This window comes from Prunus mume, linkage group LG3, assembly GCF_029339155.1.
Source record: "Prunus mume cultivar Tortuosa linkage group LG3, ASM2933915v1, whole genome shotgun sequence".
NCBI lineage: Eukaryota > Viridiplantae > Streptophyta > Magnoliopsida > Rosales > Rosaceae > Prunus > Prunus mume.
Genome location: NC_142700.1, coordinates 23,386,268 through 23,408,807, shown reverse-complemented (window position 1 = coordinate 23,408,807; position 22,540 = coordinate 23,386,268). Strand labels below are relative to the sequence as shown.

The window sequence follows — 22,540 nt, the reverse complement described above, 5'->3', positions numbered from 1 at the left end:
TATGAGTGAGAACTATGAGTGAGAAGGTATGAGTTCAAAGAGGTTTCAGTGAGAAGATCTGAGTGAGAAGAGGTACAAGTGAGAAGATTCAACATGTCTTCGTCTTCATCTCCTGCTCAAAGAAAGAGGTGTCAGTATTGTGGAGCTGCAATGGTGCTTCGGGTTTCAAAATCAGATAAAAATCGAGGGAAGCTATTTTGGAAGTGTTTAACCTCCTATGTAAGTTTTCATTTCTAGAATATGTATGTGGGTGAAAAAAACCTAGGTCTAACTTTAACAGAATTATTTTTCATATATGATGCCTGCAATGAGGGAGCCACCAGTTGCAATGGATTGAATGGGTTGATGTAACCTCCATTGAAGCGAGCGACAAGATGACACGTATGATGCTACAGTGCTGAATATGCTGAAGTCCATTAAGGACTTGGTATTAGTTTTATTAGTTGTATCAATTGTCATATTATTTGTTCTTTTAATGACTAATTAAGTGCACGGTTTCAAGGATTGTAAAAGTTCTCCCCAAAAAGACATGTTGCATGCACCACCAATGAGTTTTCAAACCCATTTTGTAATTTTTGTTCTTGAAATAGGTGGATTGGCATTGAGTTTAAATTATTGTTTGAAACAAAAACATTTATTTGTCTGAAACCCAGCAAAAAATTTCCAATTTCCAAGACTTACTTTGAAAAAATAAAGTCATACTGAAGACGATAAAATCACAATACAGGGCCAATACGATGCAATAATAAGACAAGACATTATTTTTTAAAATTGCATAATTATTTAGTGTGTATAGATTGTTTATTTGCGTATACTTAAAGTTTATTGATTGTTTACTGCATGTAAATCACATGTTATTGATTCGATATTGAATGTTTATTGAAGGTTTATTAATGGTTTACATGTTTATTGAAGGTTTATTGATTGTTAACTACATGTATTTCACATGTTATTGAACCGATATTGAATGTTCATTGAAGGTGTATTGATAGTTTACTGCATGTATATCGCATGTTATTACTCCAATATTGCATGTTTATTGGGGGCAAAAGTACCACTCAAGTAAGATTTAAGGAGTTAGATTTAAAGGGGAAAACGGTCCTTATTCTTTCTTTTAGTAAGAAGAACAACTGTTAAGTAGAATTTCCTATTCAATACGACTTCCTTATGGTTGGTGTAATTGGGGACTGATGTATATTGCATGTCCATTGTGTATATATTGCATGTCCATTGTGTATATATTGTATGCACAATGTGTGTATATTGCATGTCTATTGCGTGTATGTTGCTTCTCAGTTGTGTGTATATTGCTTGTTTGTTGCATGTGTATTGTTGTTTATTTCCTTCTTAAGCAATAAACAATCAATATACACGCAATAAATATAAGATATGCACGCAATAGACAAGCAATATAGACGCACCAATATACATTACTTTTATGCTACTGACCTTCCCAAAACTAATAAAATAAAGAAAATCAACGAATTTATTAAATGATTATAAAGGAGAGAGGGATTCAAACCCGAGAGGCGGTATGGAACCAATAGGGAGTTTTTATAGCACTGCACAGGGACTTTTTTCATGTGTTTCTATAAAGAGGGCATGGTTGAATAAAACATTGGAGGCGAGGCCATAGCCGCATATTCCCGTTACAGAATTACCTTATTAAGATGTAACCCATTGCGATTAAGTCAAGGCAACGACTTAAAGATTGGGATCTGATATTTGGAATGGTGGCTTGGATAAATGATGACATATCACTTTGCAATGATGTAATACACTTAAAAAGCCATCAGTCCCCATTCACATATGCATTCTTCAAATCCCAATTCACATATGCAGTCTTCAAATCCCAATTCAATGCAGTTTGGTTAAGGTTATGTAAATGTCGTGAAGGAGTTAGGCCAATATTACACAGATGTTTGTTTCATTAAATCCAAAAAAACTTTACACTCCATATGCACATTCTATGTAATGGGAATGGCATGTGTCTAACTTCAAAAACGCATCCGCCTATCCATTTAGATTGCCCACGTGCAATAGATTTATAGCTCCATTTACTTTTCTCCTCACCAAGCCTCAGCATCTCCATTTCATATTCTTCATTTTTCTGTCTATGCTCTGCATCCAGCTCCATATACATTTAGCACAATATGAGAATAAACAAAGTGTAGTATCACACTAATTGAAATGAAAGCATGCATCCGCTATAATATTTGCCACTATTTTGGTTCTAATTGTTATTGTCCAATAACTTAAACATAAAATTATGTACAAAAATGCACTAAGATTGAGAAAGACGAAGAAGAATTGAGGAGCAGAGGTAGAATTCGAAAAGGACCCGTGGGTCTTTATTGTGTATTTACATGAGTTTGAAATTGGACATTCCCAAAACCTATTTAATCATCACGTACCTAAACCAAGTTCAACCAATATCATGCCAATGTACCTAAACCAAGTTCAACCAATATCATGCCATGTAAGCATCTCCCCATAATATCTCTGCAGTCAACTTCAACCGAAAAGGGCATGTTCTGCGAGGTGCAAGTAGCTAACGGAATCTCAGCGCTCAAAAGCTCAATGTACTTCAACACGAACATGCCACAATCACCTCTAAAGCAAATCAAGAACTCGATCAATTCAACTAATGACATTCTAACATAATTGACAATTTTAAGTAATAAAATTAAATACAAAGTTGTGCTCACTGATTAGACTGTTGAGGAACATCCACACGTTCTATTGGTCACAGACACCACCAATCTCGGCTGCAATCGTTTGCATAAACACCTTCTTCATAAAAGTCAATGGTGTTGAGAAGATTTGGAATCGTAATTGAAAGCGGGGCGAGTTCTTCCTTTAAGATCTCATCTGGAATAAGTGGAACCATTGAATCGTACACCTTGATTTCACAGTTAAGCAGATCAATCATTATAGCCACCCAATGCTTGTACTTCGTCAACATACAAGGGGCATACACCTTATACGCGTTCTGTCAATCCATCCCACACGCTGGAATCTTGCCATTTACAACGTTCAGATAAGCTGTTTCTAATTTTTCACCCAACCTGCTCTTTTCTTCTTTTATTATCTGCAAAGCAAGTATGGATGTGATTATGTGAAATATAAAAAAATCAATAGTTAAACACCTCCGCAAAGCAAGTATGGATAATTTGTAATTATTAACTGCACTTGGTCAAGGCCTATGACATACCATAAAAAATACATCGGTCGTTGTCCAGTCCGACATTTCTACTTCCTCCAACTCTTATTGTCGCTTCCGGATGAGATACAACCCCAAATCAATGTGCTGCACATGTTTTTCTTGTCAATCTCATAATCTATGTACATTAAAAAAAATGTATAATTAATTAAACTTACAAACACAACAATTAAAAAATATATACACTCATGCCTTCTATCTCAAAAAACAAGGGACTTACTTTGGGTTATGGCACCATTCCCAACAAAGTTTCAGCAATTTCACCATATCATCATGCGGAATCGCCTTCATTGGGTCTAACATCCGAAGTCGGGTTGTCTCTGGCAGATTTTTTTGAACCAATTCACTAGCTTCAATGATCTTCCATATATGAATGATCCTCTTCCTCTTCCGTAATTATGGGTTCCACAGTTTTACCTTCATTATTCAACCAAACGTTCAACTGAGATAGCACAGCTGTAGATTGATCCAAATCAATGTCCCTGAGAGTAAACTCAACCTTTGTCCCCTCTGTGCTCTCGCCAATGTCATCGCCAAGCAACATAACTTCATCATCCTCTTTCTCACATTGGTTTCTTTGCACTTCCTTTTCCTCACTTCTTTGTCTTTTCACTTCCTTGCCCTCCCTTCTTTTTCTTTGCGGATCATCTCCCTCACTGCTTTTTCTCCTCACTTCTTTTTCTTTTCACTTCCTCTCCCTCACTGCTTTTTCTTTGCACTTCCTCTCCCTTGCTGCTTTTTATTTTCACTTGCTCTCCCTCACTTCTTTTCCTTTGAGCTTCCTCTACCTCACTTGGTTTTCTTTGAACTTCACCCCCTTCAATCCCCTCCTCTTCCTTTTCCTCTCCCTCAAATTTGTTACTTGGCCCTTCATCCCATCGAATGTCATCCATTTCCTCACTTCTCTTAAATAGATGTGAGATGGCACAACGATTCGTCCTCTCTTTTAGTAAAGCTAGGTCCCAACTTACTTCCTGCTCAAAATGATGACCTAAACAATGGTCCAAAAGTTTTTCCATCCGTATGACCTTTAACTCAAGGACATCCTTCTTCCGCTTTACTTGAAACAACTCGGACCTCAACAAGCTTACCACCTTGTTCAACTCATCAAGGTCACCACATGAAGAAGGAATTGACTCTACCGAGACGACAGCAGGGCGATCCTGTGGCCAACTCCAATATGGTTGTCTTATTTCCTCTTCACTAGGACATAGCGCCCGCAACTGAATTGACCGTTTCAAAATACAGACAAGAGTCATATTCAATCATTCTACTTCATAATTTCATTGAATCTTATAAATAGTTCCAAGGGCTGCAAACCAAACCTCTTTGCTCTGGAAAAAATAATTGTTCAACTTTCTCATCTCGGAATTAGACGTAGTAGTTCTCCATCGTAAAATACGCGGGAAAGCTGTCAGATCAACAATCTTGCAGTAATTCAGGTCCACCATTCTAAGAATTAATTCATATACCCAAATCTACACAATTCACAGGACAAAAGTCATTATTTAAGTTTTAAAGTCCACAAAACATAACTGACATGAACATTATTACCATGTACCTGGAAAGCGTACGTGAAACCTTTAAAACTCCAGTCACCCCTTTGCACTTCACCATGCTTATCCTTCTTGCCCTTGTCATTTCTCCGGCTTGTTCCCGTTACCTTACTTTTCCCCTTCCCTCTTCCTTTTTCATTTTCAAAGCTTTTCACATATTTGTTGGTGCAGAAAATAGACTGTCTCGGGTTTTGTCAAAGGACACCGAATCCCACGGATACCTATTGAACAAATCCAAGTCCTCTACAAGGGTCTGGTAATTTAGATTGATGTTCAAATGCTTGTCCCTTCCCAAAATCACTAACTCAGCAAAGTAAACAAGAGCTAGCTTGTAGATGTCATCTTCCTCTGTGCATATCAGAAAAGCATCTTCTGAAGCATTACATGTAATTCCTTCGTCTATAAAATATCTTTTCTGAAGTCTAATTTCATCACTTTCTCCACTGGAAACTTCAGGCACTTCCCCAAAACGAAGCCTTGTGATCAAACAGAAATCTGACGAGTGAACTGAGCAATGTCGCACCCTATTAAGAAACTCAGTCCATCCAAGTCTTGAATTGTTCTAATTGTTCGACACTCAACTTCGCTCGAATTGCAGCTAGGGATGAATTTGCATGTGAGCAGTTGTTCACCCATGACGAATATGCCTGTGACTCTGGCCATACCAGCTCCACGTTGGATCCCATTTCCTAAAATACAAGATGAAATAACGTGAACACATGTACTACCACGTATTTGCACAATCACATTGGTATTTACACAACTAGTCAACCAGGCACATTACAAATTTTACAAAGTACATGCGCATAGGGATTACTGATCACAGGCTTTAACATCATCAAAGCAATATGAAAAATTTTGTGCAAATACTTGTTAATGCATTGATTCTGTGAATTACAAGCAATTTCATGTGTTTTATTTATGGATCCAAACTCCAATCAATGGTTGATGCATGAGTGAGTGTGAGTGCAATCTAGGCAAGTTCTGCAACACAAAATATTGTCATCTCACATGACAATAATTGTCATCTCATACACAACACAAAATAAATAAATAAATAAGAAATGTGGTGGAAGGAAGCAAAGCAAAGCATCTGCTCTGCTATCTGCTTGCTAAGCCATTGCCACAATTATTATTAACATGTTATTGATATGTTATTGACATGTTATTGAATTGATTTTCATTCTTTTTTTAACATATACCCAATCAAAAATTAACATGCAAGTGAAGCACAAAGAAGAGATGCCAAATCCAACAACATTGATGGTACAAATTGGGGAAAACTGTTACTCTAACCCTAAACTCAAATTCCATAAATTACTCATCAAATGCTTTGCACTTATATTCATAAGTTTATTATTATATGTTCTCATTTTTCTCAGGCAAATTTAGTAACAAAGGAAATAATATTTATTTCAAAAAAAATATATATATTCTAGCGCCAGAGAGATAATCTGCACTATGCACTGCTTCAAATATGGAAGGTTTTGATTTGAGGGCCTCCTCCAATTCAACACCATTATCTTATTCACATCATTATTGACATGTTATTGATATGTTATTGATATTTTATTGACTTGATTTTCATTCGTTTTTTAACATATACCCAAGCAAAAATTAACATGCAAGTGAAGCACAAAGAAGAGATGCCAAATCCAACAACATTGATGGTACAAATTGGGGAAAACCATTACTCTAACCCTAAACTCAAATTCCATAAATTACTCACCAAGTGCTGGTTATTGAACAATTGCAAGGTGTCTGTGCGGGGTCTTTGTGCGGCTTTGCTCCACAAATGGAACCTATCACTTCCAACGAATACGGCTTCTCTCCTTCCCCTTTCACGGCTTCGCCTTCACTGTTTCGGAATCCACACCTTTGCCCCTTCCACTCAAAATAAATACTTTTTCAGGGTTTGGAGAACTAAGTGGCGCTCAACCATTGCCTTCAACCGTCGTTAACCATTGCCTTCAACCATTTCTCAGAGCTTAGCAGTTCCTCAGAGCTATGGGTTTTAGAGCGATGGGTTTTTTCTGTTCAAACTTAGAACTTGCCTCTTCTTCTTTTTTTGGGGACCAGCTGGATATTAAATTCGGGTTTGGGTTCCTCACCTACCCGATTGTAAAACTTTATCTCAATTCTCCCCAGCCCTTGAATTGATCTGATGGCTATAAAGTGAACCCCTTATAACTTACCCCTTATAACTTACCCCTCATTATAGTCTGGGCGTGCATTGTGTTCAAAGGCATAGCATAGCACGGCTTGGCATTGAAGAAATAAGCCCAACCCGCTTTGATATTGATAACTTGATACCTCCCATGAGTCCCATCCCTCTCCCACCAAGCCTTAGGTCTGCAGTTCGATTATTTTTTTCGTCTTGATAACCGCTTCAATTTTTTATTTTATTTTATTTTATTTTTTATTTGGTTTTGTATGGTTATCTTATATTTATAATATGTTTATTTATTTATTTATTTTATTTTTTGATTTTGCTCTCTCTATATTTGCATGATCAGTAACAAACTCGAGTAGGAAGAGGCTGTGTGGCGCACGACTTGAGGTATGATCAATTATGATTTGTTTGTTTAATAGATAATTTGATATGCATTTTGATTAGATTACTTCATATTGATTTTCGTTAGATTAATTGATGATTTGATATGAATTTAGTAGACTAATTGTGCAATTGACATGAATTTTGTTTTTATGAATTGATATACTATATGAACTATAATCAATTAATAATAGACATAAGACTCTTACGTCGTTGTCTACATTTCTTTTACCTTCTAACCTTTTAAATATTGCACCTCCACTAAAAAATTCTTAGATCTGCTACTAGACTCGTTTGATGCCCACCCACACTGCTGATCAATGATCTTTTGTTAGAAATAGTACATGAAACTTGTGAAAATATTTGAAGTGAAATGAAATAAATAAACCAAATATTTTCTGAAGTATAAGAAGCAATCATTCCCGAAGCCTAATCAATTTGGCCGTATGTTTGTATCCGACCACAAAGTTAAAAGAATTCAATTCCTTTGATTGAAAAGTGGACCAGTTGTTAAGTGGAATATCGAAAAAATAAAGGTTTGCATAACTTTATGCGTAGAAAAACAGCAGAAGCTTCATTGTTTACTACCACTTTTTCCTTTCTCTTTCTTCCTCTTTATGTTAGTATTACGTAACCTATAATTTTGAAGTAGTTTAAACGCTTGAATTTATGAAAAGCTCCACAAGGAAAAAGTTCTTAAATTTTTGTGAATGCACTCGTTAGTAAGTTTTGACTTTAGTTATGTCACTTGTATATATCAATTGTAATGTTACAAGGAAGCGTTGTAATTAACATCATTTTCTTTCATATTATATATCACCATTTCTTTCACAATATATATATATATATATATATATATATATATATATCCCATTCTGTTGAGGGATCCCTCAAATAATTTTATTTGAGAAACACCCTTTAAGATACCCTACAATTTGTTTTCCAATGATCCAAACCATCTATTTTTTAGTTCTTCATTCATAGATCATCCTTACAAAAAATTAGACAAATCGGAAACCATTTCGACATCAAATTGTATCCTACAAAATCAATGAACACGGTGCTTCAAGAAAATACTAAAATTTCAATAATTCAATTAAGTGGTCAAATGATATCGGATTCAAGTGATTTTTTGTAAAGATGATCTTTGAATGAGTATCGACAAAATAGACAGTTTGGATTAGTGAAATACAATCCAGAGTGGGCCAAACAAGGATTCCTCTTATTTAAGGAACACCCTTATAGGACCCACACCGCCTTGTATTTCACTAATCCAAACCTTCTATTTGGAAGCTATTCATTCAAAGATCATCTCTACAAAAAAAATAACTTGAATTAGATATCATTTGTCCATTCAATTCAATTATTAAAATTGAAGTACTTTCTTGAAGCACCGTATTCATTAATTTTGTTTATCTCAATCAGATGCCGTAATGATTTTCAATTTGTCTGAACTTTTTGCAAGGATGATCTATGAATGAAGACTTGCAAAATAGACAGTTTGGATCGTTGAAAAAAAATTTAGTAGGGTACCCTAAAGGGTGTCCCTCAAATTAAAATTATTTGAGGAATCCCTCAATAGAAGGGGACTGTTCCACTGAAGGTTTAGGGTTTAAGATTTATGGGTAGGTTTGAAGGTAGTCTCTTGAAACAATTGAACTGTCATTTATGATAGAGCGGTGTAAATGTTAATTTTGTTGTAGTTCATATGCCATATTTTATAAATGCCAAAGTGGTTATACCATTGGAGATACCCTTAATAAAAACAACTCAAAAAATGTGACCCATCAATTTTTAAAAGGAAATATATACTATGATTGGCAAATATGTACTTCAAATTAATTTGTTTGGGTAATATATATATATATATATATATCACTCTTGAATATGGTAACACCTTTCATGGTTTTGTAGATTTACTACTAAATTCTACTAAATTGTGTATATTTTTTTGATTGCAAGACATGCATTAGTCTATCTGTCGTGGTTTGATCCTCGCAAAGTGCAAATTATTAGGTCAATAACAAAAATTACAAATTGCATATATTCAATATATTATAGATATATTGTAAAACCCCGTCCCGAAATTTAATTTAATTTTCAAAATTCTAAAGTGAAAGGACGACTTTAACCTTAAGGTTCCTTGGCGATTTAGAGTTGACTTTTTGCGCTGGGCTCATTTTGAAATTTTTTTGGTTCATTTGCGTAGTGCTCGAGCTCATGAGTTCATAGACACGTGGTGGGCCTAAGTCGGAGTTGAAACAGAGGAGTTACAATCTACGAAAGTGTAGTGGGGATTTCTCTCTCTCTCTCTCTCTCTCTCTCTCTCTCTCTCTCTCTCTCTCTCTCTCGGTGCACAACGCCTCTTCGACTTCCCAACGAGAGATCTCCGTCGTCTGACCATGGTTGTCGATAATCTTGGTCGGGTTTTTGCTCGCCTCTTCCACCTCTTCATGTCTATACCCATTTCCAACCTTAATTCCATGAGATTAGCCCAGAAAATTGAGCGAAACCCAAACCAACCCCTTTGAAGCTTCCAATTCCAAAATGATCACCGGCCTCTCCTTTGTATTTCTCATCCAAGACCTAGCCTAATTCTATGCCAAATTGTTCAATCAACGATGGAGGAAAGTTAGGGTTTTCCAACGGAAAACCATGGATTTCGGCCACTTCCCGGCCAAATTGGAGGTCGGTGCATGTATGAAAGTTGCTCCGGTTATTAGTCTGATTGTGTTGGTATAGGATTTGATTGGAGTTTCGAGAGTTTTCTATTGCCGAAAAATCTCTCAAGCCACCCACCATGGCTGGCTGTGAGTGGCGGCACATGGGCCACCTTATGGTGGCCCATTAGGTTCTAAAATACTCCCTCGTCATCCCGAGTACGACGGTATGTTCGGATTTGAATTTGATTATCGTTTGACTATCAAACGGATATTGCGCCTATTATGCGATATCTAGGTTCGATGGGTTTGGACAGTTCGATCGGTCCCATTTTTAAATATGTTGTTCTCTGTACCTCTAGGATCTTGTAGGAACTTGTTGATCAAGAATCGGAGTCCTGGATACTCCGAGTCAAAGATTTTAAGTTTAATCGAACAATGCGGTCTGATCATGCGATTGGCTTAGATTGACCACCAGATTGAGACCAAATTTTGGAGACTTGTTTAGTAAACTTTGTTAGACCTATAGGAACTCTCGGATCGAAAAGGTCGTAGGCCCCACATACCTAATTGACATAGATTATGGACCTGGCCGGCCCTATCGGCACCAATTAGTTGGGAGGTGTTTGTGGTTTCGTTGTTTGATTTTTAATCAAGATTTTCCTATGAGAATTTTATATATTGTTTATGAATTATAGTTCTATTGCTTTTAATTTCTAAGCATGATATATCCATATTTATTTTTATATATGTGCTAAATGGATTAATAAATGGATTGTGTTCCCTTCAGAAATATGGTTGCCTTGGGAGACATTGAAGTCTTCGGACATCCCGATTGCCTTCGGAAATTGATGTCTTTGGACATCCTGATTGCCTTCGGAAATACTATTGCCTTGAAAAATATTGGTGTCTTTGAACAACCTGGATGCCTTCGGAAATATTGATGTCTTCGGACATACAATTGCCCTCGGAATGTCTTTCGACATATGGTTGCCTTCGGATTGTCTTCGGACACCCCTGTTGCCTTTGGATTTATCTACGTGCATATGACACCGCCACACGTGTCTCAGGGACTCCCGAACCGTGTGGTGCTAGGAATTTGCATTTCGGGCTAAACTTGTGTCCCCCGATTCTGCTAGGATTTGCTTCTCAAGCTTACTTCATGTCCCCCAATTCTGCTAGGATGTACCGCACATGTGGAGTGGACTTTTCCACATGTGTCGTACTTGGAATTGACGGATTATCTATGGAATTGACGGATTATGTTTGGGGTACATCTAAATGAAGAACACTACGATACTGATATGTTTATATAGTTAACAGGATATTCTTCGCCACCGCACATAGTTGTCCAGGATCCCGAGCCACCTGCCGACTTGTCTACACATGTGGTTGGCTAGTTTTCCCCTTCCCCAGTTGCCTTTGAATTTAATGATATTTATCATATACCCCCGGGTGGGTGATTGTATGATATATGCACTATGTGGACGGTTGCAGGTATGACTTTCAAGTAAAGGGTTTGGTTATGTAAGGGTTTGAATGTACAATGATAAATTGATTGACTAATTAGGTACATAATTTATGGGCATGTCATCATTCAATTATATGTCTAGTTGAAAACAAAGTAAGAATGATTCTAGAATTTAATTGTTGGTTTTATCTTGAACAATATTATATTATCTAGATTGTGGTTTTTTTAGTAGAAAGATCTACGTATGGCTTGATCCCTCAGTAAGGGTACGTAGGCAACCTAGGTGCAGAGGTAAGTTTATGATGTGTTTATTATGTTCAGTTTTGTCAGTTCAATTTGCTGAATGCTTGGGAGTAATTGAGTTTGTTGTGCAGGTAGATTTCTAAGTTTTGAGCCTTTTTTAGAGAAGACTCTATTGTTTTTCGGGTAGAAGTCAAACCCTAAAACATTTTTTCAAATAGGGCAAGAAGGGTATTTTGGTCATTCTTGCCCGACACCTGCCAGGTGTTGGACACGCACGGGGGTTCAACACGGATTCCAAAGTAGAATTTGGGTCGGGTCCTTTCATATATAACTATACGTAAATTTACATATGCCCAGAAGTACTTTAATTTGTTTTTCTCTGCATGTGTTTGTTATAATAATCAAAATTAAAAATGTTTTTTCTCCAAACCATTATTCATCCATCTGCCATTGAGTCTCGTATGGTTCCCCTTTTTTGTTTATTAAATATTTGGAGCTCATTTTTCTCCAGGATATAGTTGTTTTAGTCAGCTAAAATTTCCAATTAAGGGGGTTTTATGAGGCTAACTTGAACATCTCACTCATACAATTAACTAATAGAGCTCCTACAACAGGATATGCAGGATAGTATGTGGGAAGAACACCAAAGATAACTGTACATGGACTAGCGCAATGCTGGAATAAACTCCCCAGTACACTCTGCAAAAGTTGTATTAGTGAAGCAAGCCAAGAGCTTCCTCGGCATTGCCCTCAACAAATGAGACCTATAATTTGGTACAATGATTGCCTCTTAAAATACTTAAATGCACAATTCTTGAGTATAACTGACATGTATAATTGGTTGCATGCAAAAAGTTATGATTTTCGTAACATTCCATTATATTCCAATAACGACCGTGATAATCTCTTGTACAAATTATGTTTCGAAGCTTAGGTTGTACATCGGGTCAAAATCAATAACTTTTAATCAATCCTATTTAATACGATCCACGTTAAGTGTCATACAACATTTCATAGTCTTCAATGCGTATAATTGAATCCGCATTAAGCATTTTACAAAATTCAATCTGAGCAAATACAATTCAGTATGTTCGAATCAAGAGATCTTCCCTTCTAATCCTCGTATCCAAAATAGTCCTTAATTAAAGGATTGCTAATTGGGCATTAAAGATTTGTAAAGACTAGTACACAATGACAATGACTAGTCTCATGGCATTCATGTACAGACAATGACTAGTCTGAGTTGTCAAACAAGAGTTCTTGTATGGAATTTTAAACTCTATAGGAGAACAGAAAGAATATTAAACTCTAGAAGAGTTAATGGGCAGTTGGATTAGTGAATGGGCAGCTAGAATAGTTAATGAGCAGCTGGGAGTTAAAGTAACAAGCACCTCTCTCTCTTTGATATCAAGGACTCACGTTGGAAGCAAGGAGGAGAAGAGGAAGAAGCTCTGAAAATCACCATTGAATCCAACCCTTGTGGTTTGTTCAAAAATACGTACACTTGTTTTAATTATGTCTAAGTTTATATTTTCAGACTGTATGAGGAACTAATTTCCTTTAGTTAGGGCTTAGGTTGAAACGCTAACCATGAATTCTGATGTTATGGATTTAGTTTGAGTTTATAAGGTTTGGATTCCATTGATGAATTTCTTTTCATTTCTTTCATAGATGCTTTATGTATGCAATCTTTGATTAGCTACCTTGGGTTGTATGTATCTTGGTATTGTTGAGAAGGGTTGTGGACCATCATATCATCATTTCTTCTATTAGCAATTCATGAATGGCCTAAGAATTGTTCATATGATCATTTCGTATCTAGAATTCCTAATGTAAACATCATGATTTAGGGTTCTTGTGATGTTCATATTCTCAGTCCTTAATCAATTCTTTTGTGTTTTCAGTCTAAATAAAATCATGCCTAGATATTGCACATAGGGGTACAAAATTTTTGTAAATGTCAGCATGAAAGAATACGTGAGAATAATCTATGCGAACATCTTCATCAATGAATCTAGATTTTATAGGATACTTAGGGTGGATTCGAAAAGCCTTATCACCTTCACATCATTGTTTTATGTTATCCCTTCATTAGATCTTAATTTGCCTTAACTCTTTGTGTATTTTCTTGTTACTAAATTTAGTTTGTTTCCTTACTTTGAGCCAATCATTGCCCCATTTACATGTGATCCTTAAAACAAGGTATTTGGGCTTCAGTAAAATCAAAAAGCCCAAAAAATAGACCCATCTCACGACCTTCCAGGTATGGTGCTTCCTCCGGTCCTCAGCTGCATATAAGTTGAGGGAAAATCTTGGCATGTTCTCCGTCCCAGTTCATCATTTGATAGGGGAAGCGAAGATGTACTTCAACAAAGACACGGGCAAAAACACATTTGGCCTCAACAATAATATACACAATCTCAAACAGGTTTTGGTTCATCCTGCATGTATGCTGGGGAAGAAAGGGAACCTCACCCATGCCCAGCAAGTTTTTTGGCTGCTTTTTTTTGTCAAATGTCTTTGTAAGGCCAAAGCTGGGTTTCCAAAGTTGCGAAAAAATTGTATGTTTACAACATGAAGGTTCTCAATAGAATTTCCCTTATGATAATAGCCTGTAAAACAAAATAACCTGTGAAGGCTTCTATGACAAAATTCTCCCCAAATCTGTTCGATTTTACTACTAATTACGCAACGATTTATATATAATGTAGCTATTTTTGCTGAAATTAAACTATTTACCTCGGTTGAGTATAAATGTGTTTATAATATGCTTGTATTCAATACCATAATCTTTACCAATATCACCAAAGAAAACATGCGAAGAGAAGCCTATTTCATCGAAGCTATATCATGAAAATAAAAAATATTAAAAAATATATATAGCTTCCAAATTCATGTTTCTTTTTTGAAGAAAAAAAAATTAAAAAAGGAATAGGTATTTACCTCGAGACAAGGCCAATATTTGTTCTTAGAAAGACTTCCACACGAGGGGAGGGACTATATCTACTTGTTTTATCTCACCGAATTATAAGCGCGATTGTGTGGTAGAGGGAAGCCCTGCAGGCGACCTGAGAACACGTGGAATGCAAAGAACAGCAGGACCGAATGATGGCCCTCTTGAGGTTCTGCTGTTGCTGCATACATGTGATCTCAGGTCACCCCTGTGGGGCTCCACTACCTTTGGGCTTCTGCGGAGAAATTGGTGATGCCACAAGTGTTGCTCATGGTTGCTTGTTATAAGCACTGCCAAGTACTTCACCTAGTTGAACTTGTACTACACTGCAGTACATAAGAGAAACTTAATAGGCATTTGGGGGGTGAGTACGACTTTGTACTTCTTAAATGCATGTCTATTTGTACTATAGAACTCATCTAACTCCAAATCTGCCCAGAACAATAGGATATTTCCCGTGAAGATAAAATCCTTGGATGGGCATGGATGTATTTGAACCCCAGATTTGCTCAGTAAATCCTCTTTTAATTTCTACCAGGGAAAAAAAAAAATCAAATTTTAGGGTAAATTTGAATTGTAAATTTGAATTTTGCCATTAAGCACATGCTTTTATTTTAGGCTTAATTATTATTTTCTCTCTGGACTTGAATATATGTCTCAATTTTTTTGTACTTAAACTTTCAGGACCTTAAAAAAAGGCCAATCTGTGGAGCAAGTTCTTCAGTCCAGATGAATCCCTTAATCAAAATGGAAGATGAATCCCTCTATGTTTTGTCTACAAAATTACGGGCATCAAAAAGTGCCATATAGATCTACCCGATGCAAGATACCAAACCATTCACAAAGAGACTGTAAATGCCAGAAAAGTAATTACGCAAATTTTACCGTGAATGATGGCTGTTAAGTGCAATTCTTTTATGAATAATACTAGTCTTACCACATTTTTATACCACAATTTCATACCACATAATGTGGCAGCTGATGTTTACATATCACATCATGTAAAATAATAGTTTCTATTTTTCTAATTTATTTATTAAAATACACTTTATTCATTTAATTGAAGTGACATATGATATGGACATGACACATCATGTGGTATAGAAATGTGGAATAAAAATGTGGTAAGTGTAGCATTACTCTTATTTTATTAATGCTTTGTTGCACATGTATAGCAGATGCAGTAATCATATATGACGGGACTCATCAACTTATCCATGACGTACGTGCTCTATGTTCCTAATTTGGCTCAAATTTTAATTAAAGTTTAAAAAAATTAATTAAAAACATTATTAAGTTCAGTTTATAAATTAAAAAATTAAAAAATTAAAAATAAAAATTCTGGAAACCCAACAGACTCTGTCGTCTTCTCTCATGTCGTCACCGCCACCCAATCCACCACTACAACCACCATGAGCAGTCCCAGCCACCACCCTCTTCTTATCTTTCTCTCTCTCTGTTTTTCAGTTGTCCAATTCCAACATGGCAACCAAGTTCTTCAGTTTCTTTTCTCCGCTTCTAAGCTCAGCTCCACATTTATTGCAGTAAGTGCTCGACCTTTCAATATCATGAGTACACACAAACACTTATCGTAGAGCAATTGGAGGTTTCTTTAATGCGTTATCTCTTGGAGCCATCAAAGAATCGGGCCCTAGCCCAGGTGAGGACAACTTATGGTTGTGGTGGTGGCGGCGGCATGAGAGAAGGAGGACACTATTAGGTTTCCAGATTTTTTATGTTAATTTTTTTATTCATAGTTTTTATTTGTAAACTGAAATTAAAAATTATTTTTATTCATTTTTAAAATTTTAATGAATTGTTAACGATAATTTGACAGAATGAATAAAATTGGCCAATGAAATAAATCACAGGACTAAATTGGCCAAATTAAAAATACAAGGATTAAATTGGCCAAATAAATAAAATACAGAGATCATTTTAACGTTTAAGTCTATATAAAGAACAAACTATGTTTTGGAAGCAAAAAAGACTGAAGGATCAATGTTATGGCATGGTCCTGATAATATACTTTATTTTAGGCCTATAGAAGAAATTGGAAAATAAGTAGAGGATATGATGATTTGAATGGGGATTAACATAAAAAATTTCATTCTTATTTGAGTCGAGAGCTTGGACACAGATGAAGACATGGTGGTTGGACTATTGTCCATTCATTATGATGCAGCACAAGCAAACAAAGCTTACAAGCGTAAACTTAGAAGGAACAAAGGTCTGAAATCCACCAGGGAATTGAGAGAAATATCAAGCGTTTATGATTAAAACAAAAGTAATACCATGACAACACATAAAGGTTTCTTAAATACACATGCTCGACCCTACCCCGGAGAAGTTATTGAAAACCAAATATCAGCAAAACGGAAATAAACGAAAGTCCAATTTAATTAAAATAGTATTTGCTATTTTCCAAAGCTCAAACGACCTTGGGACTACTTGTGGCGCCGTTTCCTCTCCGGAAAGGTAGCATACACTCCTTTCGGAGTTTGGACGCCAAATCTGCAAATTTCAACTGCGTCCCTTTTCCATTCTTCGATCCATTTCTCTTTCAATCCATTCCGCCATTTGTTCTACATCAGGACTTTGTGATGGTGTTCTTGAGGAAGGAGAGGTTCCCTACTGGTACCGTACGTATAGCAAGCTGAAGCCAAAGAAGTATGGTCCATACAAGGTGTTAAAACGAATAAATGATAATGCCCTATGTTATCAATATACTTCACTCTATGAGAATTTCCAATACTTTTAATGTTGCTTGTTTGTGTGAGTTCGGTGAAGACAAGGTTCTTTATCCTAACTATAACTCGGGATCGAGTTCTTCTGAGGTCGAGGGGACTAATGGAGAACAAATGACGGAATGGATTGAAGAAAAAATAGACCGAAGAATGAAAAAGGGATGCAGCTGAAATTTGTAGATTTGGCATTCGGGCTCTGAATGGAGCACATGAAACCTTTCCGTAAAGAAATAGCTCCACGAGTCTAACTCACAGCTTTGTTGTGACCTATGGTGAATTTTGGGCATTTGAGGATGTTTGGGCTTTGGAAAATAGCAATTACTATTTTAATTAAATTTGGACTTTCGTTTATTTCCATTTGCTTATTTTTGGTTTTCAATAACCTCCTCGAGATAGTCCTAGTGTCGAGCATGTGTATTTAAGCAACCTTTATGTCTTGTTTGATGTATGGTTTTCAATAACCTCCCCGGGGTAGTCCTAGGGTCCATCATGTGTACTTAAGAAACCTTTATGTGTTGTCATGGTATTACTTTGGTTTTAATCATAAACTCTTGGACTTTGTGCCAAGCCGAGATCAATGGTTTTGATAAATAGGCTAGCGTGAGCACGGCCCGTTTCAATATGAATTTGGGCTTTACCCCAAGTCAGGATTAATGATTTTGATAAATGAGTCAGCACGACATGGCCCAGTTAATTAAATAGATCAGTTCGACCCAGCCCAAATAATTAGTGGCACGAATTCAAATGAACTAGGCCAACATGGTATCTAGAAGGAAGAGGGTGGCGCTAGTGCAGTTGTCGGAGATCTTGTGATGGATATTCGTTGGAAGATCTTTCAAAAGACCATAAATATCACCATCTGAAACGATGACAACATGTACACCACTAAACTCATCCTCACCGGCTACTTCCCCATTTTTCCTGTTGAGAAACTTCTCAACTTCCCTTTGGTTTTTGTCTCAGCTTTTTAATTTTAAATATATTTTAAATATTTAATTTGGATTTAAATTGTTTTTATAGCTAATATTACTAAATTGCCCACATTACATTAGCAAGTTAATAGTTTTGGACTAAGTTCACAAAAAATGATAACGTGAGGCACAAAGGAAGGTTCCAGAAAGTCAAGTACCTGATGTTTAGACACTTACTATCAACCAATTAAATTCAAAAGTCCTTGTTGTCGATAGAATGATCCTGACTACCCCCGAAGTGCATTCGGGTTCGATTCACGTAGGAGACAAGGCAAACAAATATAATATTCCCCTTGCCCTCTCTAATGAACGACGAAAAAAAAAAAATTATGGTAAAATATAGTTTTTTATTTTCCTAAACTAACATTAGTCGTGTTGTTAACTCTCTGTCTCGTGCTCCCCTCCAACCTTTCCTCTCTCTCTTCCCTGCCATTTCACACCACTTCCCAACAATCTCTACTACTCAAATATGAAACCCAAATCAAAATTCTAAATAATATATTGAATTCCATGGATCTTTTCAACTTGGAATTTTATACAACAATTTCATAATTGAATTTATGGGCAATGTTAGTGACAAAGACTTCGACCTGGCCTCGCCTTCCATCTGCATTCTTCAACCCAAGCTCTACTACCTACCTTGCATTGAATGCTTTTTCACAGATAACTTTAGAGAGAGGTTCCTCTTCTCTCTAAATTTCTCTCTTTCCCATCTTCATCTTCTTAGCTTCTGGCAGTGCTGCCAACCTTCGAGGTGGCTTCTCCGTCCCCCTCTGGTGTGGCTTCTCTGTCACCCTACATTTCAGGTAGTGTGGCTTTTACTTTCCTTTCACTACTACATTTTAGGCTTTGCGCGACGAAGGCAAGTTAAATCGTCGCGCAAAGATGACTTGTCGCACATAATTATGCGCTGAGAAGTTTGTCGCGCACCATCATGTCGCAAAGATCGTGAAGAAAGACTTTGTGTGAATTTATTTCCCTCGTCGCGCAAAAAAATGCGAGGTAGTACCTTCATTACAAAAAACATTTGGGGACGACCCAAACGTCCGACACACAAATGTTTGCGCGTGGTGTTAAATCGCACCAAGATTGCGCGACGGTAGCTTTGTCGCGGATTCGTGAAATTTGCCCGACGAAAAGTGCTTCGTCGCGCAATTACTCTTTGCATGACGAAAGACGTCGTCACGCGCATCGCGCATGATTAAATTAAGTGTATTTAAAATTATTTTTCAACTTAAAAAAAAAAAGTGATTTTGCGCGACGATATACATTTCGTCACGCAAAATTAATATATATTATATAAATTTTAACATTAATATTATTTTTTTTAAATTTTGTAAAAAAATAATTTTGGTTTTTTTTAATTAAAAAGAAATTGCAATAAAAAGATTAATCATAAAGAAAAACATTTATTATATAAAATAAAATAAATGTATACAAGAGAAATATTTTAAAAATAATTATGAAAATAAAAAACTAATTAAATAATGTTCCAAAATCTACTTGGTTGTTTGCCACATACGGCTTCGGAGGTTTGGGCGTCTATAAGGGCCGTGGTCTGCTAGGGATGCTCTGGGTGGACGGGCTCGGAGGTCGTTGCGCAAAAATTCGGGATTGGAATGTCGGACCGCACAAGGGACTGCAGAATCACCGACATCGACCTTTAAACTTCGGCAGCCGGCCCGCGCAAGGGGCTGCGAGTCGGATGTTGAGTGGTCTTTGAGCGGTGCCGCCGCCCTAGTGCTAACGAGCTGCACACTGATGAAGCTGATGATCACGGGCACCTAGGATCCGGGACCAACTAGCATGTGGTGCGTGCTCCATTAGTCTTTGGAGCGATGGCGGTGATGCCAGTGGCCAGGGGCTCGAACTCGGTGTAGTCGTTACCACCTATGACGTCTAATCAAGTCTGACATCTGTACAATTTCATTAATACACATACAAATTAATCAAATTTAAGAATATATACTTAACCACATACAATGTCAATTGAACTAATTAATTAAAAGCATAGTTTGACCTAGGGTTTACGATTTCGGAGATCCGGGACTCCGATCCATGATCCGTCAAATCCTAAACGATTCTATAAATACATGGTACAACATACGTGAGTTTGAGTTCGATCCAACGGTCCGAACATATCAAACCCAGAAATGCTACAAGAGGCAAAATCCTTTCGAGACTCAAGCGGTAGCAAATTCCAATCCGAACACATGCGCGTGGGCCAGGCGCGGGTGCCCAAAGCAATAACAATCGCCGGAAAATTCTAAAAATTAAGGGCCAAGGTTCCTACCCTAGGTTCAAAACATCAATTGGAGGCACTTTTGTTTCGGACCTACCAGAAACGGCGGAAGTGGCGAATTTCAATTAAAGCTGGCCGAAACCTGGGTTTCAAATCCACTACCCTAGGCAAACAATCAATGTAATCCTAACCAACCATCAACTAAAGCATAAAAAATAGTCCAGAAAGCATACCTCAATTGTGGTTGGTGCCGAAGAAGAGAACAGCGCGGTAAAGATTCGGTGGCAAGGGCAAATCAAGCTGACGGGGATGGGCAGCGGCGGGAAGCTCCGGGGTTCGAGGGTTGTAGTGGCGGGTCTAAATTGGGGCGGAGTAGGGGCTGAGGTGTGGCGAGAGAGAGAGAGGGTTTAGGGCAGATTTGAGAAACGAGGAAGAAGGAGAAGCTCGCGAGTTTGAGAAAACTTATTCGACTTTGCGCGACAAATGTATAAATGCGTCGCGCAAAATAACTTAAATGAATTTTGCCGTTTTAAGCGAAATTAAAAGCATTTCTATCGCGCAATGTTGCCACTCTGCCAAAATTTGGGATTAGGGTTTATGATTTGTCCTTTTTGCGCGACGAAGAGTAATATACGTCGCGCAAGGTTCTGAAATCATCCACTTTGCACGACGAAAATATCTTATTTCGTCGTGCAAGTTTGTCCATCCGCCCAAATTTTGGGATTTGATTTTGCGTGGGGAGATAAATTAAGTGAATTTTGCGCGATGAAAGGTACATTCGTCACGCAAGCTCTGATTTGCCAAAAAATTTACTAAGTGTTGGGGCGTAGGCTGAAATTCTTACAGATTGCGCGATGAAGGAAGTGCATTTGTCGCAAGCCTCTGTGTATAAACTTTGCGACGAATGGAGAGTTAATCGTGCGCAAGTCTGATTTATTGACGAAATTTTACTAAGTGTTTTTGGGGTGCCTTTGTTCTGTGTGAGATTGCGCGATGAAGGGAAACTGGTTTTGTCGCGCAAGGCTTTGTTCTGTGCACTTTGCGCGACAAATTAATGTCCTTTTGTCGCGTAAACCATCCTCTTATACCCTAAACCCTAAACCCTAACTCCTAAACTAGTTTTAATGATCCAACTGGCAATGTTGTTTTTTTATACTTCGAGATCGTATACGTCGAAAATTGGAAAAAATGAACATTCAGAGATTAAGTAACAGGACAAAAAATTTCAACGATTATAAAGAGAAAGTCACGATTTAACGATTATTTTAACTCCGATTTTGAAATTTTTTTTACAGCGGTATTTCTTGACCCTATATGAATACAAAGATTGAATTCGATCTTCAATTTAAGATATTTACAGTAGCGGACATCACATAATCTTATGTTATATTGAAGGAAAGTATAAATAAACTCTTCATTGTTGGTGAATATTGTGTTTTGATGGCATACGCATTCTACGAAACTAGTTTCAGTAATCCAGCTGTCAAACTTGTTTGTTTATATTTCGAGATCATATACCCCAAAAATCAGAAGAAAAAAAAAATTCAGAGATCAAATAACGGGACAAAACTTTTCGACGTTTATAAACTAAAAGTCATGATTTCACGGTTATTTTGACTCCGATTTTGATGATTTTTTTACAGCTACACTCCTTGACCCTATATGAATACAATGAACTAATTTGATCGTCAATTTCAAATATATACGTGTGTATATATCAAAAATATATATATGTTTGTACGATGAGAGATCTTGTTTAGTCGCATAAAGCGAATGCATACGAGTAAAATTTGAAGTTTACATAGCGAATATTTTGTCGCATAAAATTTGAAGTTTCGTGTGAGTAACTTCACCATCACGCAAAATATGTGCGATGATGGCTTCTTTGTCGAGCAAGGTTATTTTCATATTTGTCTTTCC

General features: G+C 36.9%; 1 long non-coding RNA gene across 2 annotated transcripts; it reads right to left on the bottom strand.

Moving 5' to 3' along the window:
• Positions 1 to 13,708: 13,708 nt before the first annotated feature.
• Positions 13,709 to 14,861, bottom strand: LOC148919150 (uncharacterized). 2 transcript variants are annotated; one of them, XR_016124950.1, is made up of 2 exons: positions 14,651 to 14,861; positions 13,709 to 14,550 (listed from the first exon to the last, which is right to left on the bottom strand). It is a non-coding gene; the product is annotated as an uncharacterized LOC148919150 (long non-coding RNA). The 2 variants fall into 2 exon arrangements; XR_016124949.1 differs by having other exon boundaries at positions 13,709 to 14,319.
• Positions 14,862 to 22,540: the final 7,679 nt, after the last annotated feature.